At 45.1% G+C, this 25,552-nt stretch overlaps 1 pseudogene; it reads left to right on the top strand.

Moving 5' to 3' along the window:
* Window positions 1-24,491, top strand: part of LOC119382833 (uncharacterized) — an 85,649-nt pseudogene extending 61,158 nt beyond the window's left edge.
* The last annotated feature ends 1,061 nt before the right edge of the window (window positions 24,492-25,552 follow it).

A 25,552-nucleotide genomic window follows, 5' to 3' on the forward strand; every position in this document is an offset into this window, starting at 1 on the left:
GACAGATGCGCAACTCTGCTACCTACAGGTAGCATATACAGTAACTCTAGCAGCGGCGGCTGTCGGAAACAAAGCGGAAAGGGCGCCGCGCTTCCACTAGCTGTTGACCCTCCCGCTTCGATATTGTTGATGCGAAACGGCATCTTAGAGTGTGTCAGTGGCCGCTAGCGGTGATATGAATTCCCATCAACGCGAACAGCCACATCAGACTAGGTAGCTGCTGAGATATCGGCTGTGACGTAGACTGCCACGATGCGCAGGCCATGCTTGCGCATCGGTATCTCGATGGTGTCGGCTGAGGATTTTGCTGAGCCTCATTTATTTATTTTGTTATCATTGCTAGCGGTCATTGGCACGCAATCAGCCGACATCTCGCAGCAACGCTAGCGAGGCGGGAGTACCAACAGTCAGCAGAACAGCGCCCCCCCTCTCCCCTCCAGTTTCGGCAGCGCCATCCACGTATCACCCTATCTCAGTTTTAAGGCTATTTTCCACGTGCTCTCATGTTCGAGCTCATATTACTCACGATAGTACACGGTACAGAAACTTATTTACTGAAACAAATAATTGAAGTCTGCGTAGCGCTTTCCAGACAACGATCTTTTTATTTTTTATCATGCAGGGAGCGAGCGTTCCAATAACACCTTGCATTGTGTACGATGGCCCCGATCTTCCCTATGCAAGCAAGCTTTTCCTCCATGTGGACAAAGAACTGCTCTTCAGTGGCTCCAATGCCGAAGAATGAGTAGCTGCACTCATGGCAGCACATTGGCTGTTAAATATCGACTGCCATCACAAGGCGTTCAACGTTCTCGTCGCTCTTGAATGGCTCCTTCTTGGCCAGTGGGTAATGACTCCGAGGACACAAGTAGTAAAGCTCCTGAACATTTTCAAGAAAGCCTAGAAAATAGGCCTTAGCTTCTGCTTAAAGTATGTCGCCACCTGTGATTAACTCGAGCTTAAGCCATAAAGTTATATTTTCATATGGTAACGAGTAGTTATTTGTTTTACATTATACAGAAACGAATACTATGGCGGGTACTAGTATTTCATTTCAATTTCTTGCTCATTTTCTTGTGACATTTTAATACAAGCCATATTGTCTCTGCCGATTTCAACATGTTCTCACAGGTCATTCCACTTTGTGGTTATTGGCTTAGGTTTTATATTCAAAGGAGTTTGTGACTTTTTTGCAGTAGTTTTAATAATTGAGTTCTTTTGCTATTGAAACTTTTGCTTAACAAAACTGCCAGTACTTGGTCAGTGAAATCATTGCATCGAATATTGTTTTAAAATTTATTTTTGAGCTATATGACAAGCTTTAAGTTTTGTCAATATTTTTAAAGGAAATAAATACTCGTTTTATTCAATTACCAATGATTCTGTTGTCTTTGCTTGGAAAGGGATAATCTTTAAATTTCTCTGAACATGCCCGTGTAAAATTTGATTGAACTGTTGTTATGTAGGTAATGCTTCTGCAGGGCTGTCGTGGTCATAACGTCTCTATTCCCATGCATTTCCTGCATATTACCGCATTCAGCATGCGCTGCGACGTGCGCGTCATGGCCCGATTGCTCACTTTTTTGTGTTGGAGCCACAATCCATTGCTTTTGAGAAAGTGGCAAATATTTCATAATTCAAGCAATGTGCACAGTTTTCTACTTCACTCATGTACTTTCCCAGAAAAGAGATAATATGGAGGCCTGCTGTGGAAAACGACATTCTGAGTCCTTAAAATGTTGCGTGAGTTGTCACGGAGCATTGATACCCTGCTCGTGTATCAGCTACAGCTGTGTGATGACAGTGTTTACCCTACTAAGAAAGTCGACAACAGGCACAATGGTGTGGGCACTGCTGGAATTTTGAAACTTTATCAATCCACTTTCTCATCAAGGAATTGCACATTTCTGAACTATCTCTTTAACAGAAGAACGACCAGACCGTACCTTGTGTGTTCCTGTTGATTTCAAACACATACACTGATGTTATGCAGCCCATTTAAGACGATGGCACCTTATTTTATCAACTGCATAAGTGCAGGTATAAGTGGCACCAATATTACCCTTCTTAGGAAGGGCAACTACAGCGGGAAAATTCATGCTGGGGTGCGCCCGAAGGGATCAGGTGTCTGTAGTGCCCCAAGGGGGCTGACAGGGAAGAAGGTTCATTTGTGCTTCTCCCTGTAACTGCTACCTTTTCGAGGGCGGTTTCATCTATTACACCCCACTCGCACGGGTGTAGCTTGTTCTAAGACCCATACTGCACTATACGGCTGTGTTACAATGAAGCATGTTAAATTGAATTCCTCATTATGAAGTGGAAATAACGCCCTTGCGTCATATTTTGACACAAACGCCTTGGTCATTTGTGCTCCATGTCATTTGTGCTCCTTGTTTGGCGACATACGCGATGCCGCTCCACACACTCGATAAAGGTCATTGAATACCGTAGAATTTGTCTCGGATGTACGAGCTTTGTGTTTATAAAAGCTTGGCTTTATTTTGTGCTATTGGATAATTGTGTGAACATCTTGCAATGTGTGTCAACACATTTTAGGTAATGACTTTGTATTCAGTAACGATTGCACTGTATATGTAAGGGCCATATATGCCGTGCTTCATATGCACCATAAAATCAGTGCTGCTGCCAGCATTTTCCTTCTGTGGCAGGAGCCACTATAATAGGTCATGCGCCCTTGAAAGGACTGGCTAAAGGGTAAGCTTTCTACCGTTTCAATGGAAGCCAACTTGGAGGGGGGAACCACTCGAATTATGGAAATTTTTGCCTGGATGTTTGGGTGTAATTGTGCATAAACACCCTAACGCCATTTTTCTCGTTTGGGTGTAACGTGCTTTTACACCCTACACCCTTTTTTTCATTTGGGTGTAATATGCTTTTACACCCAAGCACACCCATTGGGTGAAAGTTTGAAATTACACCCATTGTATAGGTGTAATCCTGCTGGTACACCTATTTTTTGGGGTGTAGGGGTGTGAGTTATAGACACCAAGTTACACCCATATGGGTGTAAAGTGGTTTACAGTGTACCACAAATCTTGCTAGTTTCATGACGCAGATCTTCACACCTATTTCTCATAGAGGACAGGTTGACGTAATTTACTGTGACCTGAGCAAGGCTTTTGACGTAGTCAGCCACACGCTGATTATGGTTAAACTTGCGCACTTTGATGTTGACTTGTCAGTTGTGAATCTCCTGCAGAGCTATCTGCTCAATAGATATTGTTATGTTGCCGCAAATGGCCAAACGTCTTCTTTGTATAAAGTGACTAGTGGGGTCCCTCAAGGGTCGGTATTAGGCCCACTCCTATTTTTAATTTACGTTAATGATGTTTCTTTTGCCATTCGTAATTCTTCTTTCCTCTTGTACGCCGATGACATCAAGATTTTTAAGGAAATTCATTCAGTTAACGACTGTCGCTTGCTGCAGTCAGACTTGCGCTCTTTTTCCGAATGGTGCGACGGTAATACCCTTTCTCTGAATACCTCGAAGGCAAAATTCATGTCTATCACTCGCAAAACATCTAGCGTGTCATTTCAATACTCTGTCAATTCTGTGCCGTTATGCAAGGTTTATGAAATCAGTGATCTTGGTGTTGTTGTTGACAGCGCGTTAAACTTTTCTTCTCACGTTAAGCGTGCTGCTATGCGGGGCCTTCGTTCTCTCGGATGTGTTTGTAGAATATCTCGAGAATTCAGGTCGCCCATGGCCCTACACAAATTGTACACGGCAATATGTCTTCCGCAACTTGAGTATGCGTCCGTGATATGGAATGGCATTGCTCAATCCAGCGGTAACACCATTGAACGAGTCCAGAAAAAATTCCTCAGCATATATAACCATCGCTTTGCTAAAAATGACTATGGATCTCGTTCAAGTGCTGCTGAATTATTATCACTGCCATCACTTCACTGCCGACGAAATCGCTCTGATCTCTTATTTCTTTACAAGCTAGTCCACGGTATCATATCCTGCCCTGTACTTCTCAATTGTGTAAATTTTCGAATTCCGCGTAAGTTAACCAGAGAGAACAGACCGTTTCATGTACCCGCCTGCTTCTTCCAACACTCTACCGTTCACAGAATACAAAGTCTCTATAATGTTAATTTTCTTGATCTTGACGTTTTTCATCGCCCACAATCATTGTTTTTATCCGAGCTTTGCACTGTTTCGACATAGTGTGGCACAATGTACAAAGTCTTCCCTTCTCAGTCTTTCCACATAGTTGTATATATGCAATCTAATTTTTTATGCCCCGTCAATATTTCTCGTGTTGTCTTATTTTACTCCTCCCCTTTTGTGTTCATTTCTCTTTGTCTACGTGTTTTTGCTCTTTTTATTTCTGAATACTGTCTGTATTGTATTGTTTATTTTTATTGTTTCTTTTTTGCGTGCGCCAGCACAAGGACCTTACGGTTGTTCCTGGGCACGTTAAATAAATCATTGATTGATTGATTGATTGATTATTATTATTATTATTATTATTATTATTATTATTATTATTATTATTATTATTATTATTATTATTATTGCCTCCTTCTTCCAACACTCTACCGTTCACAGAATACAAAGTCTTTATAATATTAATTTTCTTGATCTTGACGTTTTTCATAGTCCACAATCATTGTTTTTATCCGAGCTTTGCACTGTTTTGACATAGTATGGCACAATGTACAAAGTCTTCCCTTCTCCATCTTTCCGCATAGTTGTATATGTGCAATCTCCCCTTTAATATTTCTCATATTGTCTTTATTTTCTCCTCCCCTTTTGTGTTCATTTTTCTTTGTCTACGTGTTTTTGCTCTTTTTATTTCTGAATACTGTCTGTATTGTATTGTTTATTTTTATTGTTTTTTCTGCGTGCGCCTGCACAAAGACCTCACGGTTGTTCCTGGGCACGTTAAATAAATGATTGATTGATTAGTATTATTATTATTATTATTATTATTATTATTATTATTATTATTATTATTATTATTATTATTATTATTATTGTTGTTGTTGTGAAAAATATCCGTGGTAAACAAGAAAGAGAACACCAGACGAAAAGTTCTCACAGTATATCCATTGTGGACATGACAGTACATAGTCACAACATTACCAGTCGAATCAAACAATGAATGCTGAAAGTAAATCCTAAATTATAGATTCGCGATTGCGATCTGGAGTTAACATTGTCGCTATAGAGCAATGACATGTTCAAAACTATAAACCTTCATGAACTCAGGTAGAGTTGTTTTTAGAAAAACACACAACGTAGAAACAGCGATAAACTAAAGCAGGGATTGACAAAATCTACACCGTAACAGCGGATTCCGAATATAAATGCTTGAATGACCTGTCCACAGTGAAAGCGTCGGTGTACATTATCTATAAATAAATAGGAAAAAAACCACGTGAAAGTACATGCCGCTTCCCGTGAGGTGCACGAAGCTTTCGGGGGAATGGAGGGGGGTCCAAAAATATTGACTGAGAAGCAAAAGAAGAAGGCGATAAAGATGACGATACGTTTCGCCTGGGGCACTGTCTGACTTCTTTTTTTTTTTCTTGTGGGTGTGGGTCATCAAGATGGAACATACCCGCTCCAGAACATTCTTCTTTCACTCATTAGTTGACTCACTGAAGTGAACGACGGCGAACAAGCCCGGTTCTAGTGTACTGTGTGTGTGCACCGAAGCTATGCAAGTTGATGACCAAAAGTTGGCCTATAAACTCTGCTCAAGTGAACCAAAGTTCCGCCAAACGCTCAGAGACTAGTGTCATTAAAGCCATTTATATTGAACATTAAGGTCGCCTAAAGATTATTTTTTTTGTATGCGCAGTGGTGGTTAAAGCTATATTAAATATATTTAAACATGGTTGAGTCCCTAAGTGTCCGAGAGCCACCTGGCCGACATCTCTATGTAGGTCGGGTAAACCAGCCAGAGCGGATCATCAGAGCTGGTGGCTCGAAGAGCGGTCTCCTACGCGGAAAGGGAAAGGTTGTGAATGGGGTCTGCCACCAGGGGTTCGGGACATCCCCACAAAACGTGGAAAACATCTGTCCGGGGCACTGGGATAAAAGGCGCGTCAAGTACGGTATGGATTTGGCGTCAGACGGAGCACTTAAGCGCGTATGTGTAGCGCTGGTAATCTCGAGCCAACAGAATCAATCGCAAGCCAGCGCGAGCTTCCGAGTGGCTTTTCTCTCTGTCAACGTCCCTGATGGTGTGCGACTCGCGATCCACCAGCAATGTCACGTGCGGGCGCGTGACAGGGGCCACCGCTCCAACGTTAGCCGCCGCGGCATAGCGACCTGCACACCATCAAAACTATTGCTTGAGGAAATCCCCAAATGTGAGAGCCGGCCTCGGATACGCGAAACTTTTCTAAGTATTCATCTTGTGTTCGGTGTAGAACCCTATTCCCTATTGTGTCAATTGTGAGCTATGTTCGTTTGTTGTTATGTTGATCAGACTTCTGCTGTTCGCCCTATGTGAAAGTGTTAGTTTTTGTGATGTACAATTGTGAAAATGTGAATGTGTCCCTTCAACACTGATATGTCACGCAGGATGTATACTCTGTACATAGTGTAAATAAATTTTTTCTAAACAGAACGCATTTATTTTCCTTTGTACTTCATGTCACGTCTGTCAAGTATATTACAGTAATGATGCGTTCATCACACGATAGTGATGTTTGACGTGGCGCGAAACTGTGCCGATGTGTATGTAACCCTGATTAAGAGAATGTCGTCGGGTTCTAGTATATGTACATAGTGTAAATAAACTTTTTCTAAACAGTACAGTTGATGTAGATCGTCTAAACAGGGACAGCTGCACACAGGGTGTCGGAACGGAACGAAAACCAAAAACGAAAAACGAAAAAAACGATATTTTTGACCGGAACGGAAACGTAACCGAAACTTTATCTATTATTTCGTTCCGGAGTGAAACCGAAATTTTTTCAATCGTTTTTCGGTTCACGAGAAAACTTGGCAATCCCGAACTGAGGTCATGCAACGTGAGCGATTATGCACATCTCAGAGTACAGTATTAGCGCGTACCTCAGGCAGAATTCCAAAGGAAAGATATGTTGAAATTGTGCGAAAAACGAAAACAGTGGCAACCAGATATGTTTATATTAACGCAAGTGGACTTTTGCGCGCCTGTCACGCAGGCCAGCGTGGAGAGGGCATAGTCGGCACCGAAGTTTGTTACAGCGAAAGCTGTTATGACATCAGAACAGCCGATCTTGGCACCATCCGCTGGTGTTCGTAACCGCTATCGCGTGAAATAAGAAAAAAAAATGAAATGAGAAACAAATTTCTAGAATCCGAATGGATTTTAACCCGCGCCCTGTGCGTGGCAGTCGAGTATCCCACCACATTGTCACGCTGCTGCTTGTAACTTCTCCGCAAAAATACTCTACACAGGAATCATGACGGCCAAGGAATCGTGCTAACATATGTTATATAGCGTGGCAGAAGAGTAAAATAGCAACCTGACGTCACACAATGCGAATTGCTCAAGGAGTCAGTCGTTGAATGCTTTTAACCCGTTACAAAGGGCTCAGCCATAATTCTTCATCGTCATTAGCCACAGCACAGAGTGCACATAGTGCCTCACAGATGTGTAGCAGGTACTACGATTCTCCGAAGAATGAAGAAAAATGGCATAGTGGGTGCTTCGCTACTACAGAAAAATTATGATTTATGGCGTAGTGGGTACTTTGCATGTCTACTTGTATTAGTTTCCCCAAGAAAGTATAGAACGGGCTCTAGAAAGGCTGTTGTTCCAGCTTACGCTGTGACTGTGCTGCGTGTTCCGCGCAGTCTTGGCGAATTTTTTTATTCAAATCAGCGGTCTCGCACAGAGAGTGCACTCAATGACATGCTGCTTTTGAGATCGTGCTCGCTCCCTTGACACAAAGCATTGAGCCCGCTAAAAAAAGCCGTAATTGACTTTTGAGAAAATAAATATTATGACTTTGAAGGGTATAGTACTAGTTTGTGCTAGTTGGTAGGAATTCGTGGTAGAGTTTCTTCCACTCCTCTGAAGAACGTGGAAAGAACGTGTTTTACCTCTCTCCCACTTTCTTAATTAAGCGGAGGGCAAGTAACTATATAACAAATCCCATGCTTTTATGAGTACTTTAAATTCAAATTTTTGCATTAAAAAAAAAAAACGTTACGAACCGTTACGGAACGTTTACTTTTTTCGTTTCGGAACATAAACGGAACGAAACTTTTTGCGGTTGAACGAAACCAAAACCGAAACGAAAAACATTTCGTTCCGACACCCTGGCTGGACACAGCTGTCCTCTAACAGAGTACTCCAAATAGTCAACCATTTTTCTAAACACAAAGAAACATTACCTGCATTCGGGACAGGTTGATCGCTCTACCACAGTAGAGTAGGGGAGAGTCGGGAGGATTGTGACACTTTTCACAATTATATTTTTAGCTTTGTTGAGCTTGAACGCAGAACGATGTTTGATGTATTATAATACATGTCTAAACAAGCTGTAAAACTTCTGAGACGCACTAGTTACTACCAGTCCAGGTTCGGCTGTAAAAAAATAGTTTGCAATAGCTAAAATCTGTCCCATTCCACCCTCTTGTTTTGGTGGGTTGGGACGTCACTTGGGAGGATTGGGACATATGTAACATAGTGGTCCAAACGTCTTCAGCGACCGTTATAAGCTCATAGTTCAACACCAAACATTAACAGGGTCGCACAAACATTGCCACCCCGATAGTTTTTGACACTGACAAATCTTCATCACGATGTCCATAATTGGAAAAGTCCCCATATCTTTCTTAGGAGGACAGTAAAACTTTAAGCTCTTTTCCTTATTCCGCAGGAAGTGCCCACTGACGCTGACAGGTTATTCCTCCTCTTGACTCCACCGATATAATGAACGTCAATTCTTTTTTCTAAAACTGACAAGAAAAACATCGCCTTTTGTCACTAGAAAAGATTCGTTAGGCCAATTGATTTCACAGCTGCCATGGCTGTCATTATCAAAACCTGACATTTCATTGTCAGAATCGCCAAGGCAATAACAAGTGTATCTTCGGAATACGTACAGTGGGGATGTAAAGAAACGCGAACATGTGGCATCTACATTTCTTCCTGTTTCGAATTTATTTTCAAGTAGTTGTAGCCTGGATTATTGATGAAAAGACGGAGCCATCCATGATACAATCAAAACCATCTAGCATCTTTTTATTGCCACCACGGTCAAAGCGTGATGAAAACAGCGCGCCAGTATGTTCGTGTTTCTTTCCATCCCCCTGTACCCGCGAAAGCCTCAGAGAAGCACGAATGCAATTAAATTCGGATGCAAACACGAATTCGTGAGCTTCGTAATACGCGCGGTCGTTCAGTGCCAGCCTATCGTAGTCTACTCGCACAGAGCCACCACGCGGCAGGGGCGAGCGGAGGCGGAGCGCGCGCTCGACGGCCCGAGGAGAGCGTTCGCCCAGGCACTGAAAAAATAGAGGAGGCGCTGGCAGGGGTAACAGGCATGGGCGTCGGCAGGATTTTGCCTTGGGGGGGTGCAAGCCCGTGTTACATCGCGGCTGGGGGAGGGGGGGGGAGAGAGAGAGAGCTGGCATAGCTTGGGTGGGGGGCAAGTGCCAGTGTGGCTTGAGGGGGGCAAGTGCCCCTTTTGCACCCCCCTGCCTACGCCCATGGTAACAGGTGTAAGTATCACTAAGTTAGAGAAGCTGAAATCGTTCGCAATAGGTGTGGTAATGTGTTCCTCCTTATCAGGATACTAGGCACTGGAAACAACATATTCCTTCAAGGCAGCTGCTGCTGCTGCTGTACCTGTCAACACGCCAGTGGTTGTCTTTATGTTCATGTCAGCGCTCTGTCTTTTCATAGTAGTGAGGGCTCTTACTTCATTCCAAACCTTCCTAGGGTCGTTCTTTATTTTTATCAAATAAGTGTTCGTAGTACTTAATATTTGCCTGCTTTAGTTCACCGTTGAGCTTATTTCTAAATTTTTCGAAGTAAATAAACAGTTCAGCACTCCTGCATTTTATAAACAGGTGATAGATTTTGTTCTTTCTTGTTATCATTTGTAGCAATTGCGCATTTATCCAAGGTTTGCGTATCGGGCTTGCCCACCCTTGAGGAGGTAATTCACACACACCAGAGGAAACCGCCGTGGAAGCAAGAAAGAAATAATCGGAATATGCGAAGAGAACTTTTTGCGAGCATCTCGTATGGCAGCATAAAACCCTAGAAATAGTGCCATCAGTGAGAACTGCAAGAGTCGCAAAAGACGCCTATATGTTTATGTTAATTTCGCTGGAACTGTTAACCCTCTTATGCATGAAATAAATCCAGAGGATAAAAAATATTTTTGGCCTAATTGTGCTACTAGGGGACGCGAAGAGCATGAAAAAAATATTATTTCAAGTAATCAAGAACCTCTGTATCACATTTTCGATGTGTCCCCATATGAGGACAACATGCTGTAAGCCGACATTAGCCCTTGGTTTCAGTACACATAAATTATATCTTACTCTGAAAATTATTCAGCATTCATACTAGAACAGTGAAAGAAGCAATTACAATTGAAATTGAAATGCTGACGATCGGTCTTGCAGATTCCGCTTATGCGCTGTGGAAGGACTGGAAGCGCTCAGGACAGCACGTTGCAGCGACCGCAGAAGAGCCTTGCCTTGCCTTGCTGTGGCAGGCAACACTTCGACAACGACTGACATGCATTCGTTCGCTTTTCATTGGGAAATGGCGCCTGCCATCGAGCGTCTTTTCCAGGGGCTCATAGTGAAACACTCCATTTTTTATGAATGCTGGTGAAGAATCGCTGGTTGGCCGGCCTCGTCACCTTCAAGCTCTGTGCTGCTTCACCGGCAGTATGGGCGCCTTGGCAACGCGAATTCGGAACTCGAATATTCCACGGTGACCGCTATTGTTCCTTATCAGTGCAATATCCGTGTGACGATAAATCATGAAATGATAAATGCATAAGCGCAATCGATGTAAGACCTAATTTTCCTGCTCGGTTCCGGTGCAATATTCGCCGCAATTTAGAATTCTAGGCGGGCCATTGCGTAATGAGCTGCATGCAAATTAAATTATTTATACATAGAGTCTCTCGTATTTTCGGAAGGTGGAAGCATTCGCTACACGCGGCGTTACCTCCATCGTTTTCGCCCACGACGGTTAACCCGCGGTACGAATGTTTTTTCTGTTTCGAAGCTTCCGCTTTAGAGATGTGGGAGCTGTACATGCCTCTGCGGGAGAGTGAAATACGAAGGGCCCGTGTGCTCACACATTGGTGCGAGGTAATTATGCTGCCTTTGTTGCACAATGAGGTCCCCCTAAGCTCCATATTGTTGGTTCTGGACAACTGTGTAGCCAGGAGATTTTCCGTGACGTAGGTGCGCTGCATACGCACGGAAGCGTATTCTGGCAAAATCATGGGGCTGTACGAGAGTAGTGGGACAGGAAGATTGATGTATTTTTTTTCCTTCTCTTTTCCCATCCGCCATCCTATATGCTACTATTAAGTAAGTCTCACTGGCGGTCATAATACCCATTCTGTCATCGAGTGTGACCAGCGGCTCGACAACATTAGCAACAACGACAATAACAACAACGACGACGACTACAAGAAACAGCAACAACGCAAGTCATATCCCTTTTCGAATGAAGATGACAATAACAGCGCCAAAATTTCCTTTACAGAAAGATACACATCGAGTAAGAACAAGAGCTGTTTTCAGCGAAGACCGCTAAGAATTCGCATCTGCACATTCCTGCAATTCAGTCCTTCGAAAGGCTTCTAAGAAAAAACTGGGTGTAAATAATTTCGTTTGCGTGGTTGAAGATAAAATCAGAAGTTCTTTTGCAATTGATTGAATTAACCCTTTCTTGCAAAAAAAGAAAAAAACGCTACATTTTGTTGCATATGGCACACTGTGCATTCTGGCACACACGCAACACCTCGTAGCTGCACTGGTGAACCGTTTGATTTACCCAGATGTTTGTGAACTCATCCACACCCGGTTCAGCGCCATTTCAGAGCTATTTCGTGCTTGTGCAAAGAGCGAAGCCTGTATTTCTAGCAGAAAGTGCGTAATTTCTTCTGAAGCGACACATCAAACGTTGAAATTGCACCGTGCGTCTCGAATGGCCACGTAAAGACGCCACCATGCCGCACTATCAAAACGAACCACTGAGGTGCAGCGATTCCTATACTTTAAGCTTATAAGCCCGGAAGAATTGGGCGATTTTGTAAGACATCAAGGAACAACTTCAAAGCGCCAAAAACAGGGACAGAGTGTCCACTCTTTTCCGTCTGTCCTTGTTTTTGGCGGTTTGTTGTTCCATGATTCCTATACCATGGTTCAGAACGTGTCGCGAAATGAATGGACCTAAGGCTTGAGCGCCTGCCGGCGAAACGTCACACAAGTGAGCCGATGTATGCCATATTACAAAGCCTATGGAGAGAAAAACGTGGAGGCAATAAATCTGCCGCTGTCTTCCTGCATGTAGGCGCCATTGGATACAGCATACATAGGCCGATGGTACACGGTAAAAGTTATGGCTCAGAGCCCACGGCGCGGATAGCGCGAGACCGAAAGGCTCGCGCTATCTAAGTTGCCGGCGTATCACGCGCTGCAGCAGACATTTCACTATCCCTTGAAAGAGCAGATACAGTTGGGCCTTATCTGTTGAATTGCGCGAAACGAAAAGAAGCCTGACTTCCTCCTGAACGAATAATCAAGCGTGAACCCGAGGAGTAGTTCGCTTTAACAGAGCCAACGAAAATTACTCGCGAAGATGCGATCATGTAAAAGGAACGCGCGCATTCCTACACGGAATAAACGTGTGTGTCAATGTGTCAATATCGTATACTCACCGTGTCATGCATTGCAAGGGGATATATCCAGTTTTCACCACTGCATACACCAACTCCGATCTCTGGGTTTTGAGAGCTCCGGAACAATATATCGAGTATTACATACATTCGTTGCTGGCTTAGTTGGTTCATAATCTTAAATACCGGATAGTGTGAATTCCACACAGGACAAACAAAGAACACAGATGCACAGGACAAGCGCTAGTCGCAACGGACTTATTCAGAAAAGTTGCCCTAGGCGTGAGCACGCGCAGGCACACCACGCACTGTGTTCTTCCTTTGTGCTGTGTCGAATCCGCGCTATCCATGGAGTAGTTACGGTCAAAGTAGGCAATCGCACCCGCGTTCTTGAGCGCGGCAACAGTACATACATACATACATACATACATACATACATACATACATACATACATACATACATACATACATACATACATACATACATACATACATACATACATACATAAAAATCACACGTACACCCAATAAACAGGTCCACAAATTAAGGACATCCACCCGAACTTGGCTATACGGACATAATGTACAGCATTCGTTACTTTCAAGACTCACACGTGTACGCTGCTAGCAAGAAGTCCACATTTTTTGCAGTAACCGTCGTACGTATGCTATAGGTTACTGCTAACCCCCGATGTGATAACTCCTTCAGTGGGGTATTTGCAGTAATGAAACTAAATAAATAAATATTTCAGGACATGCACTTTTTGGCTGACATCTTTACCGACGGTCACTGATAGACTAATAAAAAACACAAATAAATATCCACTGAAGTCGATGAAACCAGTAGCGCGATAAACGGAGAGCAAAAATTGCGGCATTGCTTGAAACACAGTGCAAGCTTCATCCCGTCACTGAGCTATACGCGTAAAAAGGCAATATGACACCGACAGTCAATGTAAACATCGGGGGTGGGTGGTTCGAGTGCGCGCTGACTCCGCTTCCGCTTTTGCATGAGCCGAGTTTACTCTCTATCTGTTCACACTCTCGCCACGTCTCGACAGCTCAGCAGCTAATATATATCTGCGAGCCTCACTCCAGTACTCAGCATCCCTGCGCCCACAGCGAAGAGGCCGTAATCATGGACTGCTACGGAGGTGAGTACGACCTTACGCGCTCCTGATCATTTCTGTTATATTTTGCCCAAGAACAATCTGCTAGTAAGTCGTAGTAAAAGTCTGTAGACGTTAATACGAAAGACTGCTTTACAAGTTAACTCAACAAATTATGAAACCGCAGTATACCAAATGCGGAACAAGGTGGTAATCCACCAAGCCGGTGAATGAAGTCGTGCGTGTCATAATAGTGAGACAAATGGTATGAGCGATGCTTCATCAACGTAAAGACAGCTAAGTTCGTGCCTTAGCAAGTGTCGCTGGGCTGTATGCCATGACACAAAGGAGCATAATTCACAGTTGTGTATTACAAGTTAATGTTCATTCTACGTAACCGTACATGATTTTGACGTTTTTGGTCTAATGAGTGTGGCCATTGTCAACAGACAAGGTCGGACGCGGTAAACACCGTACCTTCCTCTGCTCCAGTCGTAAAAAGCTGAAATTTAATCTCCATTTCACTATATTTATATCAGTTTAAAAATGACAAATGTAAGGCTTTACCTTTCGGAACTGCCGCGATACATTTAAGCTGAGTACCATGACCGCCTCTAGCAGCCATTAGATAGCTATATAATATCATCCGCTGAGCCGAATTCCTGATAGCATTACTGACAATTGCGGCGGAGAAATAAAGACCCACAACTCCAAGCATCGCATGTCGTTTAACGATAAAAGCGATTGCTTATCACGTTGCAAAACTACCTGAATCTCGACGAAGCGGACGAAAGTTGTATTTGTCACGTCACAAAATGTCGTGGCACTAATGGCCGTCATTTTAAGGTGACATTACGAAATGTTGGCACGGCAGAGCTGGAGTGCAACGCTTTAGCTCGTGGTCCAGGTTCCAGGGCTCAGACGAAACTTTGAGAAATGCTGACATGCATGCTCTCGTCTCCACTGCGTCGGAGCAGTCGCATAGAGAGACAGCGTTCAACATGCTTGCCTGCCGAGCTGGGTTGGTGCAATAGGGGCTGCGCAGGCGTAGTTTAATTAATGTTCTATTCATTCGCGTTTTCAGTGATGCTACCGAGGACTTCTGATATGGAGCAATTTTTGGAGCAGCAAAATTTCCGTTTTGGAGCACTTTGGAGCAGCAAAATTTTCATCTTGGAGCACTTTGGAGCAGATAAGTTTGCATCTGGGAGCACTCTGGAGCAGCAAATTTTACATCCTGGAGTGCACTACAGAAGCATATTGCAATAAATTCAAGCACCGGAATATTACTATGGGGCTCTTATGAAGGCTAGAAATATTTCGATTCATTGCAAATCTCATGGAAAAAATCATCTCAGGAGAACACCATACTTCACTCGCTAATGAAAAAATAAGGGCTCATGCAGTTGAGTGTTCTGAATTAACCTCTTCGGCGATTATTTTCGACACTAGCAAATAAGCAGAATACCAGATCAATAAAATTGCACTTCAAGAAATAACACTCTAAATACATCTATGTGGTTATCAGCAGACATTGTAGGCAAACGCCGTGACGTACAGCAGTGCCTCAATGCCAAAGAGCCACACTGTCCCTAATGCATTCCCCTAAAAAAACTCCAAGGCGAAAGCCAGGTACTTTTTCTTCTCGATCGACGGGTTGATCCTCCCCCTCCTTCTCTGCAAGCTTTCTGCACCTCACCTGGTTTTGCGCTAGCTCCATGATCGGCGCACCGATTACGGAAGCAGTGTAAAGCGACGATGTCGTGATGGCGTCATCACGTGACATCACGATATATGACGCCATGATGACGTCACAAGTTTCGACGATCTATGACGTCGTGATGGCGTCATCATATGATTATTTTGCATCGATCGATTGACGCCGCCGACGGTCAACTTTCGTGTTTGATAAAGCATCTGATGCTTTCGCATTAATATTGCGTATTGAACGTTAACAACCTGGACTTACATACCAAACTGCCCTCCACCATGTCACCTCCTTGTCATGCGCGAAACAGCTTCGCTTATCATCCACTTCACTGAGTGAAATGGCTCAACTTTTTTAAAATGTTTATTGTGATAACAATTATATGGACGCTCTCCGCGGATTTTTGTCGTCGCCATTGCCGTAATTTTCTGTACAAAGACCAAATTAATAACATCACCGCGCGCATTCTAGCCGCGGGTAACAGCTCGCGAGCGCTGGCGACGAACGCGGCTGAAGCGGAGATTAAGCTAGCCGGCCGTCTGTCTCCGTCGCACGGACAGCGCATGAGATAACATCTTCCCGCGTGCGGGCCTGCCGTCGATTGCTCATCAAACAGAGAGGAAACGCCCCGCCCGTCTTTCGTAAGGAGCATGAAAGGACGCCAGAGGAGCGCGGGGGGGGGGGGGGACCGCATCGTTCAAAGGGCGCAGTCGCTTGCGCGCGCGCCATCTCGAGGCATCAAGAGACGGCTCGTAAACTTGCTGTGCTCTCAACGCTTACTTCGTGTTTAGAGAACTCAGAGCAAGAAAACGCTTCGGTTCCTGGAGCGGCCATATTCCCTTAAACTAGTGTTTTGTTGAGTTACGCGAGATCGAATCCAAGAGAGTTAGCTGCTAGCCTTACTTCGTTTAACAATACAATTTGTTGGTATCGCATTCATTGTTTCGCCCTTAAGCGAAACTGAGTTTTTTACCCGCCAGCTATTGACCCCCGAAAGCGAGGGGCGGACGTCTAACATGGGGTAGCCGCTTCACTGCGGGCCGTCAGTGACGGGCCCGCTACTGACAGCTGCGTATTTGCGGCTGCTCCGACCAGGATATATGCTTTTATTAATGAGATGACATTTTTAAAAAGCAAGCAACAAATTCGAATTGGAACCCTAGCACGTGAGCTCGAAAGGGCAGGGCCTTTTAGGGGGTATTCACCACAGCGTGATTAAACTCGGACGTGCTCGTATGAGCAATTACGAAAAAGCTCTTCCTAATGAAGATCCATGGATAAAGTATATCCTAGGAAAAGTGTGAACGTGTTTCCACCGTTCGCGTGCTCTTCCATAAACGCGAAGCAAGGAAAATTCGATATTGTTCCATATATATACTGCTAGCGATCCCAGATTTCATTCCGCGATGTCCGGAAACAGAAGTGACAGACATTTTAGCAGCACACATGTAGTTATTACTGAACATTGCTTTCCTTACGTGCCGTGCGACGCTTGAAACGAGCTATCAGCAGCGTTTCTGGAACAGACGACGTCCGCCAATGAATCGCCGTCGCACTTTCTCGCTACCGAGAGGCCTAGACGTCACGAGTCTCTGCGGAGAGCGCGTTTTGCTGTCGAGCCGACTTGCAGAACAGAAGCTGCGTCGGCACCGTGCTTGGCATCGTGGCTTATGCGGGACGCACGCGCGAGCGCTATTTATTCAGCGGAATCATTCTTGGTCCATGGTTGCGACTTTGGCAGCCCCAAGATCAAGCTGCATATGTTCTGACGCGCCGTCCGTGCGATTGCCGGTTATAGACGCCCCCAAACCTAAGACTTTGGCGCAGTTTGGCGCAATTTTCGTCGATATTATCAGGATGGCGCAGTAAATACAATTTGGCGCACTTTATCGCAGTTGGCGCAGGAGTGGAATCACTGCGTTTTCAACTGCGGTAGCCACGAACTGCAGTGCATAAGGCGATGGAGCAGGTGTACAATGCAAGCGCGAGCACAGCGAGTTTCTTGCGTACTTTCGGAAGAACACGCACGTGCGAACATTTTCGTTTTCTTTTTTTTTTTCGTTTTTTTTTGTCGCTCACAAAAGCAAGACATCAAATAATGTTGCATCCCCTTTCACATCGCTTGAAAAGTCGCGTGTTCGAAATAAAGTTTGCTTGCACACAAGTTCAAATTCAATATTCGCATTGTAAAGCATGAAACGAAATTTCAATGAACGAAAGAAATGACCATTTGCTCCAATTTTCATCGTACTCGTGCACGGTTGGACAGCAGAAGTATGTCGAGAAAAGACAAAAACAATTAGCTAATCAGTTACTAGTTTCATACTCACATTTACTAGTGCAGAGCCTGTAAAGTGGTCAGCACGCAGTAATTAAGTTATATTGACGACAAAGCGTAAAAGCCTGCGTGTTGCAAGGCGCTTCCTGCCGGCGGGTTGTGATGTGCTAGCTTCCGGACCACATACTGACAGGCTGGCGACCAATACAGGGTTGCCATTAACCACTGCTACTCACATACTTCTTTCTTCGATAGCCCGTTACATGTTTATTGTTAATGCATAAGCAATGAAATATTATACAATATACGCATATTGCCTCAGAAAGGGGAACGAACACGAAGATGCAACTTGAGCCGCAGAACATAACGGTGCGTGAAAAATGTACCCAACACCCTGAAGAAAGAAAAAAAGAAAGAATAAATAAAAATTGTTGGGGTTTTACGTCCCGAAACCACAATATGATCATGAGGGACACCGTAGTGGAGAGTTTCGGAAATTTCGATCCCCTGGGGTTTTTTTAAAAAACGTGCAGTAAATCTAAGTACGTATAGGCCTCTAGCATTTCACCTCCATCGAAATGCGGCCGTCGCGGCCGGGATTCGATCCCGCGACCTTCGGGTCAGCAGTCAAGCGCCATAACCACTATAGACCACCGTGGAGGCTAGAAAGAAAGAAAGAAAGAAAGAAAGAAAGAAAGAAAGAAAGAAACAATGCTCGCTAGAGCATCTCTAGTTTTACACCCATCGACCCCCGGCCAGCGGATACGCTCGTCGGCTCTGCTTCCTGTCAAGCTGCAATTACAAGGCCGCGGTCAACATCCTCGCTGTTTGCACAGCATGCTTAACATGTGAAGAGTAGCTGCGTGTGCGCTCTACGTCATCAGGGCCGGTATCATGTGACGTTTCTAGTCAGTGTGTTTTTCTCGCGTTTCGTCGCTGGTCCGAACGGGGCATCGCCTTTGCCTACCACTAGGGCCTGCCAGGGATTCGTGAGCGGTAGGTGGTGCGAAAGAAACAGATTGAGCTCAAGAAATTTTTCAGTTATGCCGGCCCAAAATGTAGTTTGTCATTTTCGATAATGTATCGCCTTCTGCGCTTTTTGAAGGGAAAAGAAAGGAGGGGGGGGGGGGGCAACCTAAGTACTTCGAACAAGCAACGCCCCCAATACTGCACTGAACCTGCCTCCTGCGGCTCCGCGTGCGCGAATATCGTCCCCAAAACAGACATTATCGGAAAACTTCGTCATTACATAGATGTAATGGTATTGAGTGAACGTGATGGGCAGGCACGTCCATACAAACTGACGGCTAGCGGTGTAGTTGGCGCTGCATTCTTAGGTATTCTCGGACTATATCCAGAGTCTAACAGTGATTTTAATACAAATGCGCTTGCACAGACGCTTCGCGCACTTTGGACACAAATTTTGCGAACAGTTAGTGTAATAAAAAATAGAAGTAGCAATAATTTCTCAATTAACCCCCTAGCTATCGCACTTATGGTATACATTTATGTTCGAAACGTAATCGTATTAGAAAACAATTTTACTTTGATCCTAAATACTGACGGATGATTACTGGACATATGTTTTATGAAGCAGCGTGCTACTGGCACCTCAAAAGAATTACAATGAAATGATGCGCGCAGCGCGCACCACATGCATGTGCGACATAAGCGAAGCACACAACATACGGAATTAAAGGGCCCCTCACCAGGCCACATAGCAAATTTTAGTTAGACGCTGGAAGTTGTTGTGTGCCGAATGAAGAGCAGTATGCCGCAAGAATTTTTCAAATCGGTTCATTACGAGCTGAGAAAAACAATAATTTGTAGCGGCGCGAAACCATGATGCGAGGAGGCGAGTTTCAAACCCTTGCCACTCGCCCCGTGTAGCCTTCGCAAGCCAAATCTCTTCCCTGCCCTCTTCACTTGACACATACGCATGGACACGTCATGCGCATGCGTGGTCACGTGCGCATGACGTGCCGAGCCAGCCCGAGCACGCGAGTGGCGTTTTGCAGTGGCGAAGGCATTAACGTTTACGGCCGCTACCTTTTTTTAAAGACGATAGTCTTTCTTGGGGAACTTAAACGCAGAAATTTTGGTCTGTCTTTCTGTCTTTCTGTTTGTCGGCACGTCACCCGATTCGGCCAACCGGCCAAAGTTGAACCACTTGCTTACCGCCCACCCATCTTGAACTGGTACGGCTGTTCATACTTGTGAACGTTGTCGATCAAAAAGTAAATATTACGCATATCTGAGGCGTAACATCATTAGGTAAGTATTAGGTGGTGTGTTCCTCTAATAGAAATTACATAGATACGCAATTTTAAAGACCTTGATGGTATGCGTTTAACATTGAGACAGTAACGCGTTTATTAAAAGATTGCCACAGCTGAAGCGATCAGCGGTCCAAGCCGAGCAAGCGCGAGCGCCAACAACAACCGTCTTCGTCTTCTTCTTTCGCGGGCGTTCTTGTCTGCGCCCTACCATGTTACAAATCACTCCCCCACGGAAAACGAGCCATCCTGGCGACCTAAGGAACAGGTACAACTGGTGGGTCATAATGCGGCTTCGGTCGATCGACGTGAACAGTCTCGCGGCCGCGACGACGGCGGTCCGTAGATGATTGAACAGGCTCAGTCATATAGTTAACTGGGGATGCTTGACGTAGGACGCGGTAGGGGCCTTCGTACTTAGGCAGTAGCTTATTGGAAAGGCCAGGAGCGGAGGAGGGAACGCGAAGCCACACCAACGTTCCAGGCGAATACGACTGAGGAGGCAGGTTTTCGTCGTGACGATCCTTCTGGCCCTACACGCCCTACAATGTTACAACCCTAGTTTCTTAAGGTGCGCTGAAAATGCGACAGCGCTGAAACTTGTCTTCCTCCGTGCCCTCTGCACAAGCTCATGTTGTGTTTCGGTTTCGGTTCAGTATTGCATTGTACGAATGACAGGGGGCGCCGCTCTGGCATTCCTGTTTTACCCAGGCGACGTGTAAGTAAGAGAGTTTGTGGAGAGTACTCGTTGAGTGCGGACGTTTCTTCTCCTTCGGCGCATCGCGCCAAACAGCGTGTTCGGGCTGGCCGGCGTCCCCACCGGTCGCGTTGGTCACCGCCGGTCTTCGCCTGCCGCTGCACCAGGACTATCAGCCCGCAACACAGCACTCATGTTTCCCGACGTATTGCCAGATGGCGTCCATATCTCACGCAGCGCCTCTTCTATCGTCTTTAGACGACATTTGCAGGGAAGCACGCAGATACGCGGCCAATTTTTTTTATGTAGCGGCCGTGGGCGTTGTGTCGGCGTTCTCTGTGGTGTACTGCCTGTTTCTGCGGGACGGGCATAACATTTGCGACATTTGTACGGGCACGAGTGGCGGTATCATGAGCCAGTGCCGCCTTAACGTTTACTTGGACGCGGTAGAATAAATGAGCATAATGAGTGCTCGAACGCGCCAGAACATTACTTTTGTTTCCAGGGCTGGCGTCTGCTCGATGCTCTAACCGCGGGGACACGAACGCATGGGAAACGGTGGCGCATTAGCCCCGCATCTCGCTTCAATTCACAAAAAAAAAAGAAAAAGACGCGCACATTCCCTTTGTGTGTCTCATTATTTCTCTCAAGTTTTATTAATCTATTCAAGCAACAAATTACACAAACTACACATGTCGTGTCAAATAATTATCGCAGTGTCACGTGCTACTGTTGGCGACGTCAGAGCACAGCCGTCTACGTAGAGGAGCGACGTCACAGCTCTACCATCTATGTAGGGCCATTTTCCCATGTACGTCATCCCCTCATTCTCTAAAGCGCGCGCCCGCGAGAGGAAGGGCAAGCAGCGTTCACCTTGAAATTTGACCCATTTCCGCGGCGCGTAGCGTTGCAAATTTTGGCAGACGTGATCGTGAACGCCCAGTGTATGCATTGCGCTCGTTAGCTCAAAATTGTCAAACCTGGTGAGGGGCCCTTTAAGGTAACGCGTTCGAGGTCTAGTTCGCACCGACAGACACTCGCCGTACGCACATCTCCCGCGAAGGCATTAACTGATGAGGAGGAACGCATTATGTGCATGTCGTGTTATCCAACGCGCGTACAACAGCGAAGCTATGAATAGAGTAGGCCTCCTAGTTAAAGTCTGGCTTGTTCTTCCTACCCGTGAACTTAGATTTAGGTGCACGTTAGAGAACCCCAGGTGGTCGAAACTTCCAGCGCCCTCCACTACGGCGTCCTTCATTATCATATCGTGGGTTTGGGACGTAAAACCCCAACAATTATTATCTTGTCGTTCATTAGATTGGCTTACGTTTTATTAAATAGCCTTCTCTCTCCCTCTCACTGATTCCTCCAAACCTAGTGTCTGCAACCTCATGAATCACGCCCGGTGTTTCCAGTAGCGCAAAAGCTGAGAGTTTCTATAAATTGGGGCAAATCGCGACCAGGTTAATGTACACGTTGCTCGCATTGTCTCGCAGCATACTGCCACAAGCCTGTCTGCCAGTGGGTAATGTGCCACGGCAGTCACATACCGGTTAACGCGGTGCCCGGCGGTGAAGACGGCGGGGAGACCACCTTCATCGGACGCGCGGTGCACGACGGTGACGTCATCCCGGGCAAAGTGTTGCCTTCGCACAGCTGCTGCTACGTCTCCTACGCTGGCGCCGAGCACAGCCACAGGGACTATCAAGTGCGTAAAGCTTCATCTTGTGCATGGGCCCCTCACAAAGCTTCTTTGCGTAAGAGCACTGGCCAGCACTCCGGCTCCATGAACACACGATAGCGATTGGTGTGACGACCACTCTGTCGATGGCTGATCGCGGACGGCACTTACGCGAAAGAAATTTTGTGAATACCGGCCCTGAGGATACCGTTACTGAAGAAAAAGTGAACGAAAAAATATGAAATCGGACTACATAAGCTGGCAGGTTACACAATTATTCACCATCAAGTAGGTTACTTTTACCGAGAGCGGGAGCTGAGTTTTGTACCGATTTATTTCCTGGCGCATTTCTTTTCCTCTGATCCCCTGTGACTGACGAAGGAGAGAGTAGGGTTGAGACAAATTGCGTTTCAGCGAGCGTTGCTCTGTTGACAGGTTATACCGTTGCAGCTGCACGGCTTTCTGATTGGTTGAATGGGTGATGTAGTTTGCAAAAGGGGTCTGGCAACTAAAACTGCAAAGCACCACGCACACGTCTTGACGGCCAACCCATGCAGATGCTTCGCAAATTCAGAATATTAATGAGAACTAACAGACAATAATGCCAAGTTATCTTTTCGTCCAATTTACTTTCTTCACATTTATATGCTAATTGCTACAAAAAACATCCCCTATACCTTCCTTGGCATTATTGTCTGTTAGTTCTCGTTAATATTGTGTCTAACAAAGAAAAACTAGCCCTTAAAAGTCATCTTCTCTCCTTCGCGAATTCAGAGTAAGACAGTCGTATCAGGAGATGATAAAAACATTTCTGAGAGCCCAGCTTCGGGTCATGCGTCCTGGCAGCTGTACAGCCTTTGTCCGTAATTTCGAAGTCACTGCCCATATGGCGGACCTTCCGTTCAGAAACGTATACGGCACACTTATAAACATTTGGCTGTTCCAAATCCGGGGAACAATAGCCACAATTCATCGCCATGTTGGCTCGGAGGGCCATGACTTCTACTGGCGCCCCACAATAAGACATGGCGGCAGGACAAGTATAGCAACGAAACATATGAATGTAGATTAATAGTGTAGACATAAATTAAGGCCGACACTCCGTGTTGCGCGGGTGAGAACTCCGTTAAAACTGAACCAGGGACACAAAGGCACCTAAATTATCGGAGTACACTTGGCGATAATCACACTCAAGAAAGAGAGAGAAAAGTTTATTTGTAGAAGGCAAAGAAGCCGGCTGAAGCTAGCTATAAGTTGCTCTGGCCTGTGACTTCACCGGAGAATAACACACTCAATTTCAAAGTTAACATGCACGCATTGGCATTGCCGCACAGTAAGACATTCTCTTACACTTAAACTGGAACTGGGTGCTTGTGATCCTGATTTAGATCTTCCCGAGATGACGTCTATGCACGAACCAACTTAAAAGCGAGTCCTACCACATTTTACACATGCCGATGGTTCGTATAAGACGAACGCCAGCAATACGCAGAACTAGACAATGACGAATGGCTAGGCCAGTGATATATACCGAGATGAACATTCGCAAGATCCCCGTTCACAAGGTCATTGGAAAGCGATCACACACGCTATCACGTTTTATTCCTGTCTATCCTGTCAGGTGCTCATCTCTGATGGTCCTCCGATGGCGTGGGTGCCAGCTTCCCACGGCTCGGTGCCAAATGGAGCCATACAGGGCGGCACGTCCAGCACAGGAGAGCCGTTGTACGTACATCGGCCGCACCTTCCACAACGGAACGCTGACCATTGGCAAAGTGCACCCATCACACAATTGCCTGTATATACCGTATGGTGGTGACGAACACCGCTACACCGACTACGAAGTGTTGGTTTGCAAGACAATCAACTTCTGAAAAGCGTACGATGCGATATCAAAGTCCTGCATACAATTATACTATTGTATAAGAAAACCGCGAACGAATAGTCAGTGTTGTATTTATTTTTTAGACAGGCAGAATTACTGCGACAGCTAATATATTTAGAAGTAAATATATAGCTTGTTTTATAAGTGTGCCCTGATTGGAAAGCTTTGTTTGTCGTTTGATAATACTGCTGACTTCAGCGGAAGTTGTTGCAGAGTGGGTAGCGATATATATGAAGTCGTACATGACAGTATGGGAAGCGAACAGCATGTAACATGAAGAAAATACTTTGACAAGAAAAATGTGTACTGAAGAGACAAAAGCAATAAAAATCAACATCAGCAATTAAGCTGGCAATCAATGTTTGTTATATTTAACAGTTGTGTACGTTGCGCATTGCAGATTCATCGAACTTGTTCAGTCATTAGCGTAATATATAAAAACTCTCGTGTTCGTTTTCAGCATGGATGTCAATAAAACAACGTTCACGTTTTTATTACATTACCTTGTTTTATTAGTTTTTGTCATACAAATAACACGCACCACGACCCGTTGAGGCGATCTAGTGGGTTTCAAAATGTCAGTATCTATGCAACCTAAATGGTTCAATTTAAGAAAATTAAGAAAATTTCTGGAAGGAGGGTAAAAGAGATTCGCTTTAATATACTGAGCAGCTCAAGATGTCGCAAGTCGTTGGTAATATCTGTCCACGGTACATGTTTCTACGGGTATTAATTAATTAATGTTGAGATTTAACGTGCTTAACATATTCAGAAGCCAGCGAAGGTGAGAGCCCGTGCCATTGGCCTACTGCACATGTTCTCGCTTCAAAGCCAGCAAGTGAAGTGCGGAAGAGCAAGGGGGCGCTGATGCAGGTGTTTTTCGCCGCAAAGACGCACAAGCATGAGATTCCGTTTAGAGCGATCGTTTCCGAGAAGCCGACCTGCGTTGTAGCTCCCTTGGTAGATCATCTAACGCGTAATTCGAAGTTGTGTTTCAGATCCCAGTGATGGAAAGGGTGCTTTTTCGTTCACTTTGAAAGGCACAAAGGTGCCT

The sequence above is a fragment of the Rhipicephalus sanguineus genome, chromosome 1 (assembly GCF_013339695.2).
Source record: "Rhipicephalus sanguineus isolate Rsan-2018 chromosome 1, BIME_Rsan_1.4, whole genome shotgun sequence".
NCBI classification, from domain to species: Eukaryota; Metazoa; Arthropoda; class Arachnida; order Ixodida; family Ixodidae; genus Rhipicephalus; species Rhipicephalus sanguineus.